Source organism: Saimiri boliviensis, chromosome 1 (assembly GCF_048565385.1).
Source record: "Saimiri boliviensis isolate mSaiBol1 chromosome 1, mSaiBol1.pri, whole genome shotgun sequence".
Taxonomy (NCBI): Eukaryota; Metazoa; Chordata; class Mammalia; order Primates; family Cebidae; genus Saimiri; species Saimiri boliviensis.
The window spans coordinates 41,085,103-41,110,951 of NC_133449.1; the positions used below are offsets into that span (position 1 = coordinate 41,085,103).

Below are 25,849 nucleotides of genomic sequence, written 5' to 3' on the forward strand. Positions count from 1 at the left end.
TTATTATGACTTCAATCTCATTACTTGCTATTGGTCTTTTCAGGTTTTGGATTTATTTCTGGTTCAATCTTGGTAGGTTGTATATATCTAGGAATTTCTTTTCTAGAGTGTATATATCTAAGAATTTCATTTCTTCTAGATTTTCCAGTTCATTGGCATATAGTTGCACATGGTAGCCACTAATGGTCCTTTGATTTTCTGCAGTATCATTTGTAATGTCTTCTTTTTCAGTTCTGATTTTATTTATTTTGATCTTGTCTCTCTTTCCCTTCGTTGCCTTCTTCCAGAATACTACTGTTGATTCTGTAGACTTTAAGAACCTTGAGCCTCTCAGAAGAAATTCATTTTTATTACCTCAAAAATATTTAAGGAAATTCAACCAATATCCATAAAAGTTAAAAATACATAGAATATTTTCCAGAAATTGTACTTCTAGGGAATTATCCTTGAACTATTTTAGCACACGTGTAAAGTGGATATAATACAGAAATACTCAACTCACTGAAGCTTTAGTTTTGATAGCAAAAGAAAAATGCAGCAGTATAAATGTTGATCAGTAGTGGACTGGCTAAATAATTGTGGTTCAACAACAAAGTAGCATCTTGCGTAGCTCTTAAAGCAAGCAAGCAGCATTGTATGTATGATATGAAAAAAACACCTACGATATTTTAAGTGAAACAACTACATGAAGTACATGCTTATATGTTCAAAGGATGTCTATGGAAAAGTATAAACCAAATCAATAATAGTAGCTACTTCTGGAGAGGGAGAATAGGTGGCTGGACATAAGAATGGGAAGATTTTGTACCCTTTTTAAAAAAGCTCATATGCATATGCATATATGAGCTTTTTAAAATAGTTTAGATTTATTTTAAAATCGTTTTTTAAAAACCTAGCTCCCTATTAGTTTTACCTAAAAGAAGTGACACAATTGGAAAAGTTAAAAGAGTGAAAAATATTTTAATAATTGTATGGCAAATAACATTTAAAAATACTGGAAGGAGATGGTATTCTGGTGCCAGACAAATTTGGATACTAATGTTGACCAAATTTCTTGCCAAATAACTTCTCTGCTCTTAAGTTTTTCCTTCTATTGAAAAATAGCAGATGTAAAAGCATAAGCTTATTCATATGAAATAATGAATGCCAAGTACCTGGTACAGCAGCTGGATCTGTAGCAATGCTGAGTAAAGTCAATTATTACCATCTTTTAAATTCTAGCTCTTTCTCCAGATTCAGAATCACTTACTGTATCAGCCTTGATAAAGTATGTTGCTAAAGTAATGCTATATGGATACATAGGATGGTGAAAATTATACCAGTTAAAAGAAGCTACAATCATGCACTACATAATGACATTTTGGCCAAAGACAGACCATGCATACAATTATGGTCCCATTAAATTAAAAATGGAGGTGCCCTATACAAGGGTGTATCATTTTTTACCTTTTACAAAACCATCGAGGATCCTCAAGAAGCATATAATTCACCACATAAGAAATATTATGATCATAAGCAAATATAACACAGAAAGTGAAGGATAAATAGAAGCAAGAAAATAATCTACTCCAAGAGTTTGTAGCAGTATTATTCATAATAGCCAAAAGGTTTAAACAACCCAAATATCTACCAACAAACAAATAAATAAAATGTTGTATATAAGTACAATTGAATATTATTCAGCCTTTCAAAAAGATGAAGTTCTGATACATTCTATAAAATGAATGAAGCTTGAGAACATTATGTTGAGTGAAATGTCAGTCTCAAAAGAATAAATATTGTATAATTCCACTTATATGAGGTACCTAGAGTAATCAAATTCATAGAGACAAAGGAGAATGGTGGCTGCCAAATATTGTGGATATGGGGAAATGAAGAAATATTGTTTAGTGGGTACAGAGTTTTAATATGAGATTATTAAAAAGTTCTGGATGTGGTCGGTGGTGATGGTTGCACAACAGTGTGACTGCAGTGAATGCCACTGAACTGTAGACTTTAAAATGGTAAATGTTATATTTTATATATTTTACCATGATAAACGACAGTTAGAAATGATGGAGAATTTGATATAAATTTAAACATTGCAATATTGAAGATGTTGCCTACAAAATGCATGTTCATCACATGTACCCCAAAACCTAAAATGCAATAAAAAAATAAAAATAAATAAATAAAATAAAAAAATAAGGATTATCCAGAGACATCTTGAAAAATGCAGAGAATAACTGTATCCACATGCTTCAGAACAGAATTCTAAATATTAAATTTTTAAAGGATGGAAGTGGTATGGAAATAAAACAAGGTATAATCTTTGATTGCACATAAAGACGACTATGGAAAGGTAGTCATTTGTTAAAATAAAAAGTTTCAGACTTTATTCTATGATGTCATTCCAGTGAGGAAATGCGGTCCAGAATCCACTGTGTGAATTACTTTCCTTTGCTTCTTGATGTCCTAATAGCAGTAAGCCTTTGCCAAAATTATTTTTCACAAGCATTTGTATTAGAAACCTATGCTCTTCATGTCAAATAATATAATGCATCTAGTCACTTTTTCAACTATATGTATACATTTAATTATTGGTGCCTTTAAGTATATAAATATAAATATAAATAGCTTAAAATGATATTTCATTTGACTTTCTCATGGAACTGAGATTCTAAAAGGGAGCACTGCTTTTCAGTAAGTTAGTCACAGAATATATTTAGCAGTTTGAAAGCTCATATGCTTTCCAGTGAACTGAGTAAAATTTGGTGAATGGTGGACAATTGGTTTCTCACTCTGGATATCCTTGTTATTTGTACATGAAACAGTAAATCACACTGCTTTAAAAGCCTAGGAGTATTTATGTGTAAGAATTGCAATGAAATTCTGCTTATATACTGACAGTTTTGTGTTGATGAAAATAAAGTCTACCATTATTTTGCCAGTATATCTCTACTAGAAAATCTTTTTGTTAGAAAAGAGCCTTTTAAAAACATTAACTGCTCTCAGGAGTATTTAGCACAATCTGTAAAAAACTGCCAGTTTTTCTGATCCATTTATAACTACCAGAGGTAGAGTGATGTCAATTAAAATTGAATCCATTCCAGTCAACATGCTGGTATAATCTAGCAATGCAACAATTATTTAACAACACTTTCATAATGTGGTATAGAGCTCTGACAACATAATGTTAGAGATGGTGGATAACTCCATGACCAGCTAAGTATAAGCAAAAACTTGCTTCTTCCTTTAGAAGCCCCAAATTCTTATGCTCAAGGACATTATTAAATCATCATTCGATATGTGCAAATGAAAATATGTTTTCTTATTCTTTCTGCTACCATTTCCTTTCCAAATATTTCCCCTGGACTATTCAGATTACAATTTGCTTTTGGAATGTTACTATGCTAAAATACATATTTGTATTCAAAGCCTTCCATCTGAAAAGAGAAAAACCAGGTCACATGTTCGTATAGCTCTGAGAAAACAACATTGGCAGTTATCAACACTTCCTTGTATTTGTCTCTTAATTCATTACGTTCTTCCTCCCTGATTTATAATCATGCTCCTTGAGGTTAGAATATTGAAGTACTCAAAAATGTACTTTCATACATATCTGATAACTAAACTCAATTACAAAGCAGGTCCCAAAAAGAAGGATTAAAATAAGCTTTTCTTTCTATCAAATAAGGTGATCTATGAGTCTATACATACTGCGCATTAGCGATTAAAACAAATATCTTAATGTACTGAGGGTGGAAAAAGACACTGAAAGATTTTATACATATTTAAGCATGTTTGAATCCTCTATTAGAAATAGAGGATTCATCAGCAGAATAATTCATAATGCAGGAGAATAATATTATATAATCAGTTATTAGCTTAAATGGGACATTTAATAGAACACTGCATATATATACATGTGTGCATATATATATATATATATATATATATATATATATATACACACAGACATATATATACACAAACGTGTGTGTGTGTGTGTGTATATATATATGTATATATAGCCTTAGTGACATATTCCTTTGCATTCTTCTGATATCAAAAGAATATTATACCCAAAGGCCATTTCTGTTTTTATTCAGTTACCCATATTTCTTTGCCATTTTTACATTTCACCCCTAAAAACTCCTTGAGATTTGCCTTTTTCTTTTTTTTACTGTACTTTAGATTCTAGGGTACATGTGCAGATCATGCAAAATTGTTGCATAGTTACTTTCATGGCAAGGTGGTTTGCTGCCTCCATCCCCCTATCACCTATACCTGACATTTCTCCCCACGTTCTTATCGTGTCATCAAATATCTTCAGATATTTCTCCAGAAAAACCTCTAGCGATTACCATATTATAGTTTATGGATCTGACTAAAAGATAACCCAATTATGTTAATACACTTCTATCACTTTTTTTCTGCAAGAAATGTCTCCCTAGTTACAGAATATCTGAAGATCTAAGGAACATGGTGAGGCTGGCAGAGATAGATAATGCAGGCAGGTTTAATTTATCTCAGGACGTGGGGGTGGGGAGGTGGGAAGAGATAGCATGGGGAGAAATGACAGATACAGGTGAGGGGACGGAAGGCAGCAAACCACACTGCCATGTGTGTACCTATGCAACAATCTTGCATGTTTTTCACATGTACCCCAAAACCTAAAATGCAATAAAAAATAAATTAATTAATTAATTAAAGAAAAAAAATTTATCTCAGGAAGTTATAAACCCTATCTTCAATGAAGGATGTTAAAGTTACGATGATTCTTCATAATGAACTCTGATAGTGAGGAGCAAGCAGCAAGCCACTCTTCATGGCAGCTAATGTCAGGCAGCAAAGAGGAAGAAACACTGCTCACTTGCTCATGTGGTTCCAGCATAAAAACACAACACAATGAAGGAGCACGCTGTTATCCTGAATATCAGAGGAAGCACTGGAAATGTCTTTGAAAGGAAATAAATTAATCATTGTTCTAAATTCAGTTATTCATCCTATTCTTTTGTTTTTACTTCCTGGTCTAGCTTCCCTAGGTAGAAGTTATGTAGCCCAGACTTTTTTTCTTTTTCCTATCCAACATATTTTTATAGTAATCAAACAGTGTCTACATAAAAGAGATTGAGTTCGTAACTATATAAGACAAACTAATAGGATCCATGCTCACCCTCTGTCATCAATCTAGAATATTGCATAATAAATGTTATGGTCACATCTGTGTAATAAATGATCATAACCAGAAAAATGGCTGGATTTTCCACAGTGTGTTATCTGCAAAAATTATCTATAACAAAATTATGATAAACTTGGGCACTAATACTGTATATAACACTTAGAAATTCATTAGTTTTTACAGACATAGAACAATAAAACAGAATAGAGAACTCAGGAATAAGGCTACACACCTACAACCATCTGATCTTCAATAAAGCTGACAAAAACAAGAAACAGGGGAAGAACTCTCTATTCAATAAATAGTGCTGGGATAACTTGCTAGCCATATGCACAAGATTGAAACTGCACCCCTTCCCTAAACCATAGATTAAAAAAACACCTAAAGGTGGATTAAGACTAAAATTTAAAATCCAAATCTAAAAAAATCCTAGAAGACAATGTAGGCAATACCATTATGGACATAGGAATAGGCAAAGATTTCATGATGAAGATGCCAATCTTGGCAAATAGGAACTAATTAAAGTGAAGAGCCTTTGCACAGCAAAAGAAACTATCAACAGAGTAAATAGACAACCTACTGAAGGGGAGAATGCATCTGACAAAGGTCTAATATTCAGCATCTATAAGAAACTTAAATTTACAAGATAAAACAAACTCTATTAAAAAGTGGACAAAGGACATGAACAGACACTTCAAAAGAAGACATGCCTGCAGCCAACAAGCCTATGTAAAAAAGTTCAAGATCGGTGATGGTTAAAGAAATGCAAATCAAAACCTCAAAGAGACACCATCTCTTATCAGTCAAACTGGCTATTATTAAAGAGTCAAAAAATAACAGGTGCCAGTGAGATTGTGGAGAAAAAGTAACATTTATACATTGTTGATGGGAGTGTCAATTAGTTCAACCATTGTGGAGAGCAAGGTGGTGATTTCTCAGATACCTAAAAACAGAATTACCATTCAACTTAGCAATCTCATTACTAGATATATACTCAAAGGAATATAAATTGTCTTATCATAAAGACACATGCACATGTAGTTTATACTATTACATGTAGTAGTAATGCTCTTTACTGTAGCACTATTCACAATAACAAAGACATAAAATCAGCCTAAACACTCATGAACAGTACACTGGATAAAGAAAATGAGGTACATATAAACCATGGAATACTATGAAGCCATACAAAAGAATGAGATCATGTCCTTTGCAGGAACACATATGAAGCTAGAAGCTGTTATCCTTAACCAACACAAGAACAGAAAACCAAAAACCACATATTCTCACTAAGAAGTGAGATCTAAAGAATGAGAACACATGGACATATAAGTGATAGACTTTTCTATGAAAATAGAGAAAATAGTAAATACATCCTTTTGTTTCTCAATTGTGTTTCCCTGTGAAGGTCATGTCTAATGAAACAGCATGGGTCTTCATTTATTGATTACAGGAGTGCAAACTCTGGCCTCCAAAGACTGAGACATCAGTAATATGGGAGTCTCCAAAATGTTCACGGAAAATGTGTATTATAAAATAAACTATGCATGAATGTCAAAAATGTATGCACCAAAATAAATGCATACTAACCTATTATAACATGTCTGAACAGGATCTAGTTTGAGGCACGAAGGATAAAACATCGGTATGAAAATATCCTCTATCAGAATAACATGAATTCTGCAAAGACTGAAGCAAGAACAAGCACAAAATTTATGGTGAAGTATAGTAAAAGAATAATGAAATGACAGCTGTTTATTAAAAGTTTATGAAGACAATGCCTCCAAGAAATCAGCAGTTTACAAATGGACAACTCATTTCAGGAAGGGATAAAATAATGTTGTAAATGAAGACCTTAGCAATAGATACTCTACATCAATTTGCAAGAAAAACAGTTAATTTTATTAATGCTATAATTGCAGAGGGCCAGTGATTAACAACACAAACAATAGCCTATACCACAGACATCTCAATTGGTTCAGTGTATAAATTATGAAAAATTAAAGTTAGGAAGAACTTTCACTCGATGAGTGACAAAACCATGGCACCCAAATCAGAATAGACAACAGCAGTTTTCAGGAAAATTTTAAGTGGGATCAAGATCCCGAAGAATTTCTCTGAAGAACTGTAACAGGAGATGAAACATGGCTTTACCAGTGTGATTGTGGAGGTAAAGCACAAAGCCATGGCTGCCAAGAGGTGGAAGTGGTCCAGGCAAAGCGAAAGCAGGCTGGTCAAGAGCAAGGCTCATGGCAACGATTTTAGAAGCATTTTGCTTGTTGACTTTCCAGAGGGCCAAAGAACAATTACATCTGCTTGTTATAAGAGTATTTTGAGAAAGTTAACCATAGCGTTAGCAGAAAAAAATGCCCAGGAAAGATTTACATTGTTGTGATGGAGAATGACTCTCTGGTGAATCTTTCCTTTCATCAAACCAGAGGAATTTTGTGAGAGTTTGATGGGGAATCATTAGGCATCCGCCTTACAATTCAAATTTGGCTTCTTCTGACTTCCTTTTGCTTCATAATCCTAAAAAATCTTTAAGGGCACACACTTTTCTTTAGTCAAGAATGTAAAAAAGAATGCATTGACATGGCTAAACCCCAGGAACCTCCATTCTTTAGAAATGGACTAAATGGCTGGTAATATAACTTACAAAAGTGGCTTAAACTTGATGGAGCTTATATTGAGAAATAAGGTTTGTAATTTTATTTTTCTCTATTAATTTTATTTTTCGATGAACTTTTTAAAGTTCCTCATATACCTAGTAGAATAAGCAAATACAGCAGAAGCCCATGATAACAGATTTATTTTTCCCTTTATATGACATTTACGTGTTTCACAAAGAGATTATAAGACAATATTTTCTGATAGGAAAAAGTAATTGTAAATTCACCTGCTATCTTAAAGAGCTCTGCTAATTTTCATGGTAAAAGATGTTTTTAATGAAAACTAAGATACAGCCCTAACTAAATTTTTGAATACTCTTTAAATCTGTGAGAGAGATTGCCTGAGTCAGGATTTTGTATGCATCATTGCCTCCTTCAGTTAGTCTTAAAAGGCCACTCAAGAAAGATAAAGAGCCATGGGTTGTATACACTATACATGCCTGTGACCATAAAGTAGTTCATCTCTTATAGGCTCATTGACTTTGCAAGTCATCTGATAAATGAAAAAATTCTTAACTTTCCCAGTCATAAAGTTTTGATTAGCTCAACTCTTCTACTATAAATGTGCCAAAATGATTCCATTAATGGATTTCATGAATAAGAAACTTGTGACTTTATTTTTTCCCACATATTCTTCACGTTGAGTTCTCATATTGTAATTACATACAAAGAAGAACATTTTATACAGTGACAATATGTAAAATAAAATGCATGAATTTAGCGTTTATGTTTAATTAGAAGGAATGACCTGTCAAATAACTCATATTTTAAAGACTAGTGTAATTTTAACTACATTTTAAAATTAGGAAGAAGAAAGATCTAAATAAACAAACCAAAATGTTAAATCATCTAGAAGATTCAGACTGACTGTGACTGTCTCTGTCTGTCTGTCTGTCTGTCTGTCTCTCTCTCTCTCTCTCTCTCTCTCTCTCTCTCTCTCTCTCTCTTCTTTCTCTTTTGTGATGGAGTCTTGCTTTCTCACCCAGGCTGGAGTGCAATGCCTCAATCTCGGCTCACTGCTAGAACTGTCTCACAGGTTCAAACAATTCTGCATCAGCCTCCTGAGGAGCTGGAATTACAGCCATAGGCCAACATGTCCAACTATTTTTTGTATTTTTGGTAGAGATGGAGTTTCACCATATTGGACAGCCTGGTCTCGAACTCCTGACCTCGGGTGATCTGCCTACCTCAGCCTCCCACCGAAGTACTGGGATTATAGGCATGAGCCACTGTGCCCAGCCCAGACTCTTATTTTGATCATGACTGTTAGGGAGGTACCTCAAGCTATTCTAATTGGTATTTGTGAGCCTATATGACTCCTGCTCCATCCCAGCCCACCTCCGTGCTACAAAAGGAAAAGGGTATTCCCAGCAGAATCCCCTTTAACCCTAGATTAAGTCTAGTCTTGTACTACTTCTTGCCTCCAGTTGCCCAGCTGCTATAACTCTTAGTCCTTTACTCAATAATGTCACAGAAAAATTCCACAGAACAAATTAAGAAATCTAACTTTTTAAAGGATCATCAAAACCTTGTCATTTGCAACAACATGGGTGGAACTGGAGGTTATTATGTTAAGTGAAATAAGCCAGGTGTGGAAAGACAAACACTGCTGATCTCACTTATATGTGAAATCTGAAAAAGCCAAACTTACAGAAGTAGAGAGTAGAATGGGAGTTACCAGGGCCTAAGGGTTAAGGGGTTAAAGAAATGTTGGTCAAAAGGTACAAAACTTCAGTTAAATAGAAGGAATAAGTTTAACAGATATAGTTCACTTGGTGACTATAATAAACTATAAATTATATTCTTGAAAATTCTAAAAGAGTAAATTTAAGTGTTCTCAATACACACAAAAAAGATAAATACGTGAGGTAATATGTATGCTAACTAGTTCAATTTAGCCATTCTACAATGTATGCATTTATCAAAATATTATGTTGTACATGGAAAATATACACAATTTTGATTTATCAGTTAAAATAATAAATCTAAAAAAAAATGCTGTCCTAGCTATATTTTAAATGGCATGCCCCAATCCTTCAGAACCTTAGCAAGCTCGACTGTCTGTAAAATGGTCCACTAATTCCTCCCTCACTGACCTCATAGGGATATGGAGAGGGTGTAGTCACAGTGGGAGCACATATTAAAACAATGTAAACTGTAAAGCATGGAAATAATGTGCAATAACTACACACTATTATGGAATTTGAATAAGACGACTTTAAACAGAGTTTGTCCAACCCGTGGCTCACAGGCCAGCCACTGGCAGCCCAGGATGGCTTTGAATGCTGCCCAACACAAATTCAGAAACTTTCTTACAACGTTATGAAATTTTTTGTGATTTTTTTTTAAAGCTCATCAGCTATTGTTAATGGTAGTGTATTTTATGTGTGGCCAAGACAATTCTTCCAATGTGGCCCAGGGAAGCCAAAAAAATTGGACACCCCTACTTCAAACTATTTGAAATAATGATTTAAAGGAAACAGAAAAGCATTCATCTCCTATATAAATGTTCTATAGAAAGAATCATATAATTCTCTTTTTAAAGTTATAATTATACTTTCCTTATTGTAATTGTGTTTCTGAGAAGTTGTTTATAAATCAAATTTTATTTTAAGCACATTAAGGGAACAAGCTATTTAAAGAAACTCCCTGTTGAACCTTTTGAGAAGTGAAGAATGCTTCTAAAATGCAAATAGATAATTTTTAACTATCTTTTTCAAGTTTGGGATTTGTATATGATGTTTCTGGAAGTGAGACACAGCTGTATTGCCATCAGTAGCATCTGGTAGTTTCTCTGTGGAACTGCTCATGCCTTTCTTGGGTCACACTCACAACAGCACTACCACTGGCCTCATAGGAAAAATGAAACACTCAGGTCCTTCCAGTTGCCCACCAAGAGCTAAGAAACAAACACAAGTGTTATCACCTCTTAGATTCCATTCATAGCTGGACTCCCCTGTTTCCCACAATAAAGGCTTAACTCAAGCAGAGGATTCCCCACCAAAAAAAGAGAAAAATACCCTTAATGAAATTACTCCCATATCCTCAATTCCCAGGACTGATATTTTATACACCTAGGAATGTCACTGTCTCCCAAATAGTCCAAAAATCTTATATGAGGCTGTTTTTGTAAGATCCCCTACATTTCCTTCTTTTCGTTTTGTTGTTGTTGTTGTTGTTGTTGTTGTTGTTGTTGTTGTTGTTGTTTGAGACAGAGTCTCACATTTTCATCCAGGCTACAGTACAGTGGCACCATCTCAGCTCACTGAAACCTCCACCTCCTGGGTTCAAACTATTCTCCTGTCTTAGCCTCCCAAGTAGCTGGAATTACAGGTGCCCATCACCACGCCCAGTTAATTTTTTGCATTTTTAGTAGAGATGGGGTTTTACCATGTTGGCCATATTAGCCAGGCTAGTCTTGAACTCTTGACCTCGTGATTCACCCACCTCAGCCTCCCAAAGTGCTGGGATTACAGACATGAGCCATAGTGCCCAGCCAAGATCCCCTATATTTCCTGTCTTCAGTTAGACTGATAATATATCTGGTGTTATTAAAAAAAAAAAAAAGTCTTCCTTTGGGAGGCTGAGGCAGGTGGATCACAAGGTCAAGAGATCGAGACCATCCTGGTCAACATGATGAAACCCTGTCTCTACTAAAAATACAAAAAAAAAAAAAAAAAATTAGCTGGGGATGGTGGTGCGTGCCTGTAATCCCAGCTACTCGGGAGGCTGAGGCAGGAGAATTGCCTGAACCCAGGAGGCGGAGGTTGCAGTGAGCTGAGATCGCGCCATTGCACTCCAGCCTGGGTAACAAGAGTGAAACTCCATCTCAAAAAAAAAAAAAAAAAAAAAAAAAAAAGTTTTCATAACATTCAGTTTCTCAGAAACTCAGGAAAAGATGAGTTTCTTCACAATGAGTTTCATCAAAAGAAGGTTTTTGTGGTTCAAGATCAAGATTCAAGTCATTTCCCATGTAAATCATATCTGTTTCAAAATTCAGTTTGGCTAAGGCTCACTCTCCAATTTGCTGATTGTCTGCCAGTCTGCATGTTAGCCACAAGAGAGGCTGAAAGGTTAAGGGAGAGATTTGATTGGAGTGCTTCAACCATAGAATTTCTACAAGCATAGCTTTGCACTTATCAAATTAGAATTACCCAAAAAGAATCTTCTGAAAATTGTTCAATATTGTCACTGGGAGCTGATGAGGCTAACCAAGGAATTCAATGATCTTTTTCATCATTAATCCAAATGTATTTTACAATTAATCTGGCAGAATAAATCTCAAAGCACTGATCAATAAGAAAAAGGAAGACCTCCTAAACAACAAATTAAGAAATTGAAAGCTGTCTGGAATTATGCCGAAAAGGGCAATGTCATGATGAAGGCTACAGGATCAAGAGTGTCAATTTTGGAGCCAGATCAGGTTCCAGTGGCAACTCTGACACTCACTAGCTGTGTGACTTTGAACAAATTGTGTAGACTTCAGGTTTCTCATGTGTAAATACAGGTGACAACAGTACTTACCTATAGTAGGGCTGTTATACAAATCAATGTTAGCATGTATAAAATTCTGAGAACAGCACCTAAATCATATGTAAAGTAAAATGTGGAATAGAATTAAAAATCTGGTTCTGTAATGAACCTTAGGAATGAGAAGGTGAGACACGGAGAGGTTGCAAGAACTAAACTACGTGGTCCATCAGTGATACACACATGATGGTTCTGACAACCTCTCTCTGTTTGGCTTATTGAATATTCCGGGATAGTTATTCAAATTATTACTGCCAACGGGAATGATAATAACACTGAGGATATTTAACACCAAAGGATGTTTCATCTTTCCTATGAGGTCGGTGGTGGTGCTGTTGTGTGACCCAAGAAAGCCATGAGCAGTTCCGCAGAGAAACTACCAGATGTTGCTGATGGCAGTACATCTGTGTCTCACTTCCAGAAAACATCAGATACAAATCCCAATGTTATTAATACTAATAGCATTTGTATTAGAGGTGTGAGAAATGATGAAGAGTAAAAAACGCTCTTAACTGTTTTGCTAGTGGAAAAGCACCAGAGTTTCAGAGCATATTATCATTTCCCAAAAGCACATTTCCGTTTTTAATCACACTTTCTGAGGCTGCTGTCTATAGAGAAATGTGGGCTGTAGCCAGAGGGATTTTCAAAATAGAGGTTTTTTTTAATAACAGAGAAAATGAAATACTCTGAAAATCACATTTGGCTTCAGAAGTATGTGCAAGCTAGCTTATTAAATAGTGCTCTAAATAGGAAGTTAAAGCTTAAGCACTTGATGGCTGCTCACATCCTGTGTGACCTTGAGAAATTACAGCATTTTTCTAGATTTCTTTTTTTTTTTTTTTCTTTTTAAGACAGAGTATCACTCTGTCACCCAGGCTGGAGTGCAGTGGCATGACCTTGGCTCACTGCAACCTCCACCTCCCAAATTCAAGTGATTCTCCTGCCTCAGTCTCCCGAGCAGCTGGAATTACAGGCCCGCACCATCATGCCCAGCTAACTTTTGTATTTTTAATAGAGACGGGGTTTTACCATGTTGGCCAGGATAGTCTCGAACTCCCAACCTCAGGTGATCCACCTACCTTGGCCTCTGAAAGTGCTGAGATTACAGGCATGACCCACCACATCCAGGCTGAATCTTGCTAGATTTCATGTCCCCCACAGATGAGAGAGAGGGAAATCTTGTTGCTTCTCTAGTGATAATTATGTTAATAATGACTGATCCAAGGGTAAAGCCTTTTCCAATTATTAAAGTTTGTGAATAAAAGACAGGTCACTAATAATGGAACCCTTTACAGTTGGTAATACTAGATTCATATCCTTCGGCACATGAATTGTCCCACATGCACATAAACCAGGATGGAAACTTTGGTTCCATAACTTATTACTAGGGTATGAGTGATTTAGGAATGTGGTAAGCCCCAGCTTAGCCAAGGACCAAAATGAAGGTTGACCTGCTTTTCTATGGTATCACATCAAGGATAGGCTCAGATCCTTTTCTGAGATTCTGCAAGATTCTTAGAGCCCAGAAGATTTTATCCATACCAACAAGGAAAGCAGGTCTCAGGGAAAAGATTGTATCACAGATCAACGGTAAAGCTTGCCCTAAGCCTGAGTGGTTACTTATATTTCTAACACTTTTTTGACCATTAGAGATTGACTTAGGTATTTTCTGATTTCAACAGACCCCTGGCACAGAAAGAAAACAAATGATACTGTAATAGGTATATTACAAGGTATAGCACATCACATGGTGTTAATTGAAAGAACATTCTTTCCTCAAATAGATTTAAATGGTATTATTTTTTTTTAAAAAAAATTAAATGCATTTGATGCTAATATGCTTTCATAGGCCAGTCCATTAAAGAACCTTCAGGCCCACAGTTTCCCACTGGTAGAAATATTAAAGAGCAAAATCAAGCTGAAGGACTTGTAAGACCAGACAATGAAAGGAATTGCTGCGTACCCAGCTGAAGTCCATGTCACCCTCTAAGGCTTCAGGACATTGTAAGGGACAGATAAAGCAAAGGATACAAGGAATTCGAGTTTCTTTGTTTAGGATGAGATGTTTGGGAAGCACAGGTATGAAACTCAGATCGAGAGAGCAAAGTTACTACTAGGCAGAAGGGTCTACTTTCCTTGTGAAAGTGCAGTTATTAGGCATTTTTCTAAGGCAACTCAAGGAAACATGCTGAACAAGCTAGCAGTTCAACCTTTTTCCTCCTTTCTAAAAATATCCTAACTCTCTAATAAACTCTAACTCCAACCATCTTTCATCAGTTTTGCATGATAGTTTATTGAAGGAAATTGAAGGTACAACATGGAAGAAAGGAACGAGCACAACATACCACCCCGTATTTTATCAGATCCAGTGGAGTGAAACTGTCAGCATTTTGTAAAGAACTTAGATTCATGCTTCTTGGTGACAGCAAACCCAGGAGGCACATTCTGACAGTGGCATAGAAACTCACAAAGCAGAAGAATGTTATGGAAAGGAAAAATGCTACTGAGCCTGAACTATCTTAATAGGTTTGAGTGATGAAATCCTGCAAGAAAAGAGAAAGAGATAGATAACTTCATTTGTCCTATCTACAACATTCTTCTCATTTTGTGAGTTTCTATGCACTCAGAATGTGCCTCCTGGGTTTACAGTGAGAATCTGCTCAGCTGACTTCTCATCTCACTTTGGATCAGCAGATGGCCCGGCACTTTTTATTTAGAAAGTGTTCATGATAATGCAAGGAAAAATATGTAGGGACTTTGATAAAAGGGATCAGAAAGGAGGAAGTCTGGGTCCAGTGGGAAGGAGACTGAGGAGGGAATACTTTGGGTGAAATGGCTTGCCCCTCAAGGTGTGGTTCCTGTACCAGCAGCCTCATCAGATCACAGGTCCCACCCTAGACCTACTAATCAGAATCTCCGCATGTTGCATATACAATTTAGATTTGAGAAGAGTCAGTGTACAGGACAGGCCTGGGCAAGCAGAAAAGACTTGGATGGGAATCAGAATCTCTGGGAATATTCTGGGTGGTTTGTGGAATCACCCAGAGGATGTGATACGGCAGGGGGCAGTCCATATCAGATCCGGTTGGCAATGGCATCATATCCCCAAGGAATAATGAATTAATGCCAGAGGTAGAAGATGGGGGAAGTAATCTCTCCTCAGATTCCAGTCCTCTATAAGAACTGGCCAAAGCTGTTAATATTATCAGAACCCCAGGCATGAAGAGTAATATTTTAAAAATGGCTCTAGTTCCTTCAAGGAACAGAAGTGCTTAAAAAGTAAACCAAGACAGAAGCATGATTCTAGAGACTGATTCAACATTGAAAAGGTAGAGAAATGGCATGACTTCAAGATTACATGGGCCACCAGAGCCCCTCCCTAGCACACCAATGTCTCAATCTCCCACCAGAAAATCCCACCAGCCATGGGGGGCTGGGTTTCTCAGTGTCTCCTGCCCTGTTTGGGTGGCTTCATAAACTAGACTGAGCAGTAGTTTTAGTTGTTTGGGACTGAGAAATGCAAGGAGCTAACATGACTTATGCAAATTTGGTGAAACCAGTTAAACTGAGTTGAGAGAGATATATATTTTTACATAAAATGGGCTTTATGAAAATACTGTGGGCTTAAATTTACAGATTTAACTAAAGTGTTTATATCCCTAATCCTGAAAAACCTTGTTATGAAATACTGTACTTAAAATTGGGTTCCAGGCAAAATCAGCTCACCTTCAATGTACTTGAAAGTTTACATCACCAAAATATCTCAAAGCCCTACCAGATTTGGGGACAAATGAAAGTGCATTAGCATTAACATGAAAACTCAAATTTCACTACCTAAATGTCTCTATATCCTGATGCGAGCCTCAACCTCCTATGAGAACATTCCTATGTATTCCTGCAAGTGCCCAGCAGGCATCTCACACAGCACTCAGAAAATCTGTGCTCACCAGGTGCTGCCATTTGCCTACCAGGCCTTAGCTTGATATCCAACATGCACCTTGGGCATCTGCCATGCCCCACTGGGCATCAAGGTCCCCTCTATGTCTTGCACTGCTCCTTTAGGAGACAATCACCTTGTCAGGGGTGCTGTTTCCTGGCTTGCAGGAATTACAAAACCCACAGAATACCCAAGACAGGATGATCTTTCTTTAGTCCTGGTTTGGCCAAAACTAGGATGTTTTTGAAGCACAGCTAGAAAGAGGTACAGATTTAGACCCATGCAATCCTCATGGATGCAGGACAGCTCTCCTATAATTTTATTATTCTTACCTTAGACACTCATGCATAAAACTTCTCTCCTCATAGACTATCTTTCCTAGTCCAATTATTTGTGTAAATATATACTTGGGGGATGGTGCATATATGTGCATGGATAGGGTTGGTATGGACCTTTGGGCCTATAAGATAAATTTCCACTTAGACCTAGGCAAGATCAGTCTGTTATTTTTGCACAAAAGGGCAACATAGGACATTCACCAGCTAGCCACAAAAACAGTGATTCCCTCTTTCACACAGAATATTTAATGGACATCTTACTCTAAAGAGTTGAAACATGTGTCATATCTCTGATCATGATGTCTCTACTTTTAGGGTGTATGAATATGAAAAGAGACTTCCAAAAATAATTTTAATAACATTAGTCTTTAAATGAATGAGGACTCTCTTACTAATATTATAAACTAAGATCTTTGCTTTTTAAATTTTTACTTGCATTGACACCTAAAATAGTATGTAACTAACTACACAATTGTCCACCAAAGTGCCCAAGGGAAACAGTGTAAGGGAAATATTCTTCTCACACAGAGGTTACTGCTACATTGTCAACCAGCCAAAACATTCTTACACTAGCTGCTTTAAGTGACTTAAGACAGAACAGCAGCCTTTTATGATGCATACATGTTAAACCTATTCTTCTTTAGCCTATTTTTGATCTAAGATCTGTGTTATTAATGATGGAAAGTAATAAATGTCAGGTATAAACAAAGATAAGTAAATGAGGTACTTTAAGAATTCAATGGTAAAAAGAAACCCAGGACATCCCCAACTGAAGTCAGTATTTTCCGACAAGGACAAATTAGAAGCATCATTTACTGAGAAGTAAGGTAGAGTGTGTGTGTGTGTGTGTGTGTGTGTGCGTGTGTGTGTGTGTGTGCGTGTGTGTTTAACCTTTGGTGGGCTGGAGGCTAAGAAATGACTAAGGGATTTTATAATTATGAGTTTGTTGTCATTTTTTTCTTCAAGCAACACTCTAGTGCTTTCCCTGGTTTTAAAAAAAAGTTCCAAATTCTGCAACAGTAAATAATTCCCTTTGTAGAAAAAAAAAAAAAAAAACAGATGCAGGCTGGGCTCACACCTGTAATCTCAGCACTTTGGGAGGCTGAGGCGGGCGGATCATGAGGTCAGGAATTCTAGACCAGCCTGGTCAACATGGCAAAACCCCATCTCTACCAAAAATACAAAAATTAGCCAAGTGTGGTGGTGGGCACCTTTAATACCACTACTCAGGAGGCTGAGGCAGGAGAATCATTTGAACCTGGGAGGCAGAGGTTGCAGTGAGCCAAGATCTCACCATTGCACTCTAGCCTGGGCAACAGAGAGAGACTAGATCTCAAAAAAAAAAAAAAAGCATAAAAACAGATTTGATATATAACATATTACAGAATACTTGGAGGTGTTGAAAGGGAATAGTGGCGGTAAGAAAGGGAAAGTGCAGTAAAATCCATAGGGAAGGTTGAAAATAAATTCTCCAAGCATTTGAAAGAAAACAATCCCATCCTAAATATGTAAAAGATACACAGATGTAAGTATTAAGACTGTATGCCAGCAGTCCCCAACCTTTTTGGCATCATGTACCAGTTTCATGGAAGACAATTTTTCCACAGACGTGGGGTTGAGGGGGATGGTCTCAGGATGATTCAAGTTCATTACGTCTATTGTGCACTTTATTTCTATTATTATTACATTGTGATACAGAATGAAATAATTATAACTCACCGTAATGTCGAATCAGTTGGAGCCCTGAGCTTGTTTTCCTGCAACTAGGCAGTTCCATCTGGGGGTGATAAAAGACAGTAACAGATCAACAAATTATCCAGTGTCTTCAGATATTCAATAGAGACTCTGAAAGTCATGGAAATACTGACTTGGCACAATAGCAGATACAAAAATAATAACTGTTCTAAGGATAAATGGAAGTGAAAATTCACTAGAGGGGTAGACCCTTTGCCCTCCAAGAGCCTCAGGCTAGTATCATGGAGAAGGAGGCCCACACCACAGAAAGCAAGGGGAAATCTCAGTGCTGGGAGGAAATTTGGGGAATTTCCTTCTGTTTCCATGATAGACCTTTCAAGGCCAAGTTACTAACTCCTCTCATTTCTTCCTGTTATTTTGATATGGAATAGAAGTGAAAACTTTGACTTAAATCGTATTAAACTAATTGACCTATTTGTCAATATTTACATTTTACAAATATTATAGGGCTCTTAATGGCAAAGGCATTAAACGTCTCAAAGTGCATTACTTTGCCTTTTTCCTGCAGGTCTCTTAGATTCAGAATCACATTTTAAAATGTCAGACGTTAAGTATCAACATAATTACCATTGCATATAAAGGAGTCAGGAAATGGGTCCGATATGAAACACACCTGATTTTTAAAAAGTAGCAGGAGCCACATTCTCAAACTATACCATATGGTTTAATTTTTTTCTAGGACTTTCGGCTGAAAAGAGACTTGATATTTTTGAATATCACATATAGTCTTCCTTACTTCGTTGAGCTAAGATAGCTAGACCTGGGGGCAGAAATGAGTGCATCTATTCAAAAACCCCCTACACCCGGCTATGTAATGCATGGACTTCCTATATTCCAAGTATTTCAAACACTGGAAAATTGGTTTAAGCACTTTAAAGAGAAAACACAATATTTGTCCTTCCTCCTCCTTCTTCTGTCAGGAAAAGAAATTCCATAATCAACATTGTGAATCCATTACCATAAATAATAGAATTGTCACTAATCTGTGAACATATTCAGCAAATAAAAATGTGCAAGCTTGCTGTTTACCCTTGTTGCAAATATGTCCCTCTAAATAAAGTAGGTATTTCATAATCAAGCACATCTTTCACTTCCCGTGGTGTATTGAATTTTGTTTATGCAGATGATAGCTCATTCAGAAAATCTTTGATTCTTATATAGCTTTTCAATTACAGAAACAAAGACTCCCGTAGGCTATTTGGCCTGAACCAGTAATATTAGTTTGCAATGTGACTCACTAGGCTTTACATTATAGGGGAAGATTAAATTAAATGTAAACAGCAATCCTGTTCCTCTGACTGTCCTCCTCTTTGCTACCAAAGACGGCCTACTCTGTTCTGCCTGATAAATGTATTCTACGCCCTTCCTTTAACTTCAGGAGTTATCTATTCCCATCTTTCCACAACTTTACATCCCAGCACTGAGCTTTCTCCTTGCTTTCTGTGATACAGACCTCCCTCTCCATGATATTAAAAAGTCTACTGTCATCCAAAAAACTTTCCTCAGCCATTCTAACAATAATAGCCATCATAGCTATAGATGAAAATGTTTTGACTTCAGATCTTTCGTGTCTTCTGTTTTATCTATTATCTATCTATCTATCTTCATAAGTTTAAAGCCCCCTCTAAGACTCTGTATGTCTCTGAGACCAGCATTCTATACATAGTGACTTCCCGAAAAATGATGTGTGCCATGTGGAAGCAGCGGAATTTCACAGAGGGAAAGCAGAAAACAATGTCATTCTTTCCCCGATGCCCAGGTCTGCGAGACTAATTCTCCCTTATGGTGCAACCTGCAATAAGAAAAGAGGTCTCACTCTCCACATCCCCACCTGCACTTGACTCGTCTCCCACCCCACCCCACCTCTACCTAGGCTGCATTCTGACTCCTCCAGAGAAGGGGAGCTGTGAGAGAGGGAAGGGACGTAAAGGGTAGGAAATGGCGTCTTCCCCTGGTACTGTGATGATGTGGATATGGTCACCTACTAACTGGCTACATGAATTGGGCAATTTACTTCACTTTTCCGAGCTTTAATTTCTGCCTGCGGTGAGAAGTGAGTTATTAATAATAAATGTAAGGTTACTTGTAATTTTGACACCCCAAGCTTCTGTATTTAACAATTCTCCAACCTCTACCTAAAGCTTCCTTGGATGTGCGCCCTTGTAAATATTAATACACAGAGGCTGTCTTCTTCCCTGTGCATCTGAGCCTCCTGAGGCACTCACCTCTGCCCAGTCTTCCACTGGCGCCTAACATATTATCTACTTTTTTCTGTAGCACCACTAGGCAGCCAACTTGATATAGGTTCACCTTACATTTTCAGTCCCTCACAGGACCATATCAAGCTGTGCATGTAATCTCTTTTTGCTGGCCTTTGCTTGCGGGGAGGCAATTTCTCCATTTCATAACACTCTGACAGCTTTTTCCAAAGACTTCTGATTTCTCTTTCCTAACATCTTTAGCCCCATTCTTTGTATGCCCATGAGTGAGTACTGGGCTAAGGACTGCATGACCTGTTTATGGTCTTCTCATTTGCAAGTGACTAAGGAGGTCTACAGCCTGGTTTATGGAATGTACACCTGCTATTGTTCAGTCTGGGTCTTTCAGTATTCTCACATCTTTGGTGCAGCAGGAGGTTTTGAGATTTTTTTTTCCCTTATGGCTATTTCCCTCTTACGTCAGATTCATATCTTCTAAACTTTACCATACTCATGAAAACATACCTGGACAAGAGAAAAATATTAGATCCTTGGAATGAATACAACATTCAGCCTTGCTAGGCATATTCAGTTCTGTTTGTCTCCTGACTAAATTGATGCTATTCCCAATTACTCCTCACTTCCCTTTCCGTACTCGATGTTTGCATTCTCTTCCTAATTCCACGTTAAATCTTTGTCTTATCTAGGATGAGTTTCTGCCAGGTCTCCCGGTTCACATAAGAAGCTGTGGATCTTTGCAGGCCACAGTTTTTTTCCCTGGCCTAGGCCTAGGACCTAACCACAGTACTCCCAACACAGCAGCATCCAATAACTATCTCCTATTATGGTTTGTGTAACCCCTGGCTTCCACAAAACAATCTTCCTTCTACCTCTTTTTTTTTATTGCATTTTAGGTTTTGGGGTACATGTGAAGAACATGCAAGATTGTTGCATAGGTACACACATGGCAGTGTGGTTTGCTGCCTTCCTTCCCCTCACCAGTATCTGTCATTTCTCCCCATACTATCTCTTCCCACCTCCCCACCCCCCGTCCCTCCCCCATTTCCCCCCAACGGACCCCAGTGTGTAGTGCTCCCCTCCCTGTGTCCATGTGTTCTCTCTGGACAGGGAAAATGTGGTACATATACACCATGGAATATTACGCAGCCATCAAAAACGATGAGTTCGTGTCCTTTGTAGGGACATGGATGAACCTTCTACCTCTTTTTAACTGAAACTTGCTTCATATTTATGGGAGTTAATGCTCTCTGTATACTCAGGAGTAGATCACCTTCCATTTGAACATTTATTTGTATATGTGTATGAGGAAATAAATATATTAATAAATGTTTACAACAATATTAGGAAGGCAATCACAGGATACTCATATGTAGTGACAGCAGGGAAACATTTCTTAGCAATGGTTACCATCAAGGCCCTCTGAGGAGGGACCACTGAATGATGGTAATAACTAACATTTATACAATATATTTAATAAACCATTCCAACTGCATGACATGTAATTACCTATGTAAGTCTCATAAAAAGACTTCAAGAGAACTGCTATCATTATGCCCATTCTGCAATTCTAGAAACTGAGGCACAAGCAGTGTCAATGCCTTAGCCCACTTTGGCATCTATGACAAAATACCATAGACTAGGTGGCTTACAAACAATAGAAATTTACTTCTCACTGTTCTTGAAGCTGGCAAATCCAAGATCAAGATGCTGGAAGATTTGGTGTCTGGTGATGGTCCATTTCCTGTTCATATGTGGCACCTTCTTATCATGCCCTCACATGGTGGTAGGGATGGCCTAGCTCTCTGGAGTCATTTTTATGAGGGCACTAATCCCATTTATGAGGGCCCTACATTCATGACCTAATAACCTCCCAAAAGCCCACCTCTCAATATCATCACTATGGGAGTTACATTTCAATATACGGATTCTGAGAGAACACAAATATTCAGACCATAGCAGCGAAGTTATATATCTTGAGCCTGATGTCACAGATATGCTGACATATTAAAGTGGGATTTGGAGGTGGACTGTCTCCAGATTTCATGTTCTCAACTATTATTTAATACTGTCTCTGACAGAAGGGAAGCCAACAGCATAAAGCTTTTGGGAGGAGCGTACATTGAATTAAGCTCAAAGGCCTAAAACAAAAAGAAACATGCCCTCACCATGCCAGAAGACACAGCTCCTTTCAAACTTTTTTACCTTTCCTTTTTTAAGTAACCTTCCAGTTGTGCTTCAGATGTGGCAAGCAACCCATCACTTTTTCTGCCATTATCTTATCATTTTGTTTGCCTAGGAGCCAACCTAAATTTTCCTTTCATTTTCTGGGTTTGACCCTAGCAAAGTTCTTCTATAATGAAACTCTAGGTCTCTGTCAGGTTTTGACCCAGATAAAGCATTGACTCTTGTAACAGAATGCCATCCTCCTTAAGACCCTTCCAAGAACTCGACTACCCCAGAAAACAGTAACAATAAAGCTTCTGGATCCTCTGCCAGGCCCCAAAGCCCCATGACAAAGACCGTTATTTGTGAGGATGGGCCTATCTATCTTTAGCCTCAGCTATATATGCCAAGATGACAGGACTGAGTCTGTCGATTTCTAACATATTCTAAAAGATCCTAAATCATCTCTCTGTAATGAAGGTTGCAGAATCCATAGAGGTGGGTTGCTTTGATTGATGTGGCAGTAGCTGCTGCAATCATTGAAAAGTAGTAAACAAATGATAAGAGGTGGGAGCAAGAAAGGAAGGCAATGATAGATTTAGGATTCTCTAATGACTATGTCAAAGGGGACTGGAGAATGAAGAGCCAGCTAACTCAGTATATTGAAGGCTGCTAGCCAGGATTAAGCTTAATAATTGAGGGTGTTCTATGATGAATTCTATGGCTTGGGAACGTTCAGAGACCACATACCAAATTTTCGAGGTATTTTTCCCTAGGATATTTTATCAGTTAGGGTTCCATTTCTGAAAAGAGAACTATCTCTAGTCACTCTAAGAATAAAGAGATTTAATAGAGAAAGCGAATTGTTCATGTGTTCCAAGGTTGACTCCCAGAATACCCCAGAACTGGCCCTCCAGGGGAATAGCTACATTTACTACAGCCAGGAAATTTCAGAGTTACGAAGCCACTGTGCCAACTACTGGTTCTAGTATCACATCCCCTGGGTCATAATCTGGATGTCCGGAAGCTTCTCTCAGAACTGTTGACCCTAGTGTCATGCCACTCATGCTAGAATAATACCTGCAAAATGGATCTCTGCCCATCATCACCTCTTTCTCCATTTAATTCAGTTTTTTATCTATAACTTCATCTGTGCATCTAATTGATGGAGCCCAAATCATATCCAGAACCTGAGCCACAGTGACACCTGAGAAATGTTTTTAGCTTTCCAGCATGTGCACTATGGAGGAGAATACTAAAAAGAGTTGTAATAGATGCTCTATGAGCCAGATTATCCTATCTGCCACAGGTATGTTCACTTGCTATTCAAGATGGATGATGTTTTCAAATTTGCTCTCTTTTTTAGAAGCTTGATCACTAGATATAATAACTATTTGCCCCATTAAACAAATTTTTCTAAGAAATAATGTCTACTCACATTAGATATAGGTATCTCCTATGTAGGGACATGTGTTTCTCAAAACAATTGTGTCTAGGTACATTTTTGCAGATTAAAACTATATTCTTGTTGATTTATAGCCTTTAAGATGACAAGTTTTAAATTGGTATTCAAGTTTTAAAGCCCCTTACTGATTTAAATTTAAATTTCTCTGGTCACCATCTTCAATCAATTAGTAATGTGTTAGTAAACAGTTTGAATGACTAGGTTAGGGGATGGGAGAAAAATACACAGAAAATAGTAAAGTAGTATAGTATATACATTCTTTCTGCTTTTTTGTACATTTTTAACCTAAGATGTCCTGAAATTCGCTCCACATCAGTCAGCATGTAAGATTCTTCTGTATTTTTTAAAGCTGTCCAAATGCCACTTTGTAGATAGTGTTCTATTTTTGTGAGCTAATCAGAAAAATTTTCCTTTTAATTGATGAGTTTAGCCCACTTACAGTTTATCATATAACTTTAATGTATAGTCTCCACCTCATATTGGTTAGCATTATATTTAATTTGTTTCTTTTAACATGTTTATCGGGTTTTTTTGCTCTCATGTATTTATTTTTATATTTAGAAAACTTTATATTTTTATCCTGAAGGTGACCTTTATACCAATATTTTTGTAATGTTCCTAGGCCCTCTTCCTTATACTTACCCTTCTCCTGTGGCTTTAATTCCTTCTATTTCCTATGTGGCATAAGCTTATTCTACTTTCTACTTTCTCTCTTGCTTATCCCCATCTGTTTTTTTAGTTGTGTTACTTCTATTTTATCACAACAGGTAATATTCAAACACTATCCCTCCCATTTTGCTGCAATCTTCATTTTGATCTTAAATCTACAATTAAATATATTCAACACTCAACATATTTCCCTTTACTGAGTTATCTCCAGTTATGTCTTGGTTTAATGAAGCATGTCCCCTAATGGGTTACACAGGAAGGTTTGTAAATTCAGCATTCCTTAAGATCATCCTGCTTAAAATTATTTTTCTATGGCTTTGACACCTGAAGAATAACATCAATGTTTATAAAACCTGTAAATTAGTTTGTTTCCTTGAGTTTTGTGACGATGCTCCTCCACTGTTACCTTGCTTCATACTGTTTTGCTGTCAAAAGTCTGAAGTAAGTCTAATTTCCTTTGTTCTATAAATAACTGGATCTTTTTTGCTCAACTCAAGTGTTTTCATTAAGTTTAATAATTTTACTAAAGTCACAGAGGTGACAATTTATAATCAATTTTCCAGGTACACACTAGATCTTTTCCATATGTGAGTGTATTCTTGAATTGCCATCTTTTTATTGAATATTATTTACATATTAATTATATTATTTTCTTTTTACTTCTTTGGGGACTTCAAGACATGTATGATAGATTTTCTTTGCCTAGGTTCTACATCTAAAACCTACTCATACAATCTCTTTCATGACTTGGTTTTTCTATTCTTGGTATTTCTATTCCTTTCCTTTATGTTTTCAGTCCATTTATCTATTCTCTCTTGAGTATGTCCTAATTTCATCTACATTTCTGAAATGGGCTTTAAATTTTTTCTCTTTTCTTCCCTGAGTCTGGTTGATCATTTGTCTCACATCTTCCTCTTTTTCTTTCTTTTTTGTTGTTTTT

General features: G+C 36.9%; 1 long non-coding RNA gene across 2 annotated transcripts in view; it reads right to left on the reverse strand.

Moving 5' to 3' along the window:
* LOC141580309 (uncharacterized) overlaps window positions 1–25,849 on the reverse strand; it is a 770,493-nt gene that overhangs the window by 486,429 nt on the left and 258,215 nt on the right. For both annotated transcript variants that reach the window (XR_012512504.1, XR_012512515.1), the window contains exon 2: window positions 18,358–18,415. This is a non-coding gene — a long non-coding RNA (uncharacterized LOC141580309). The remainder of the gene's footprint in view (window positions 1–18,357; window positions 18,416–25,849) is intronic.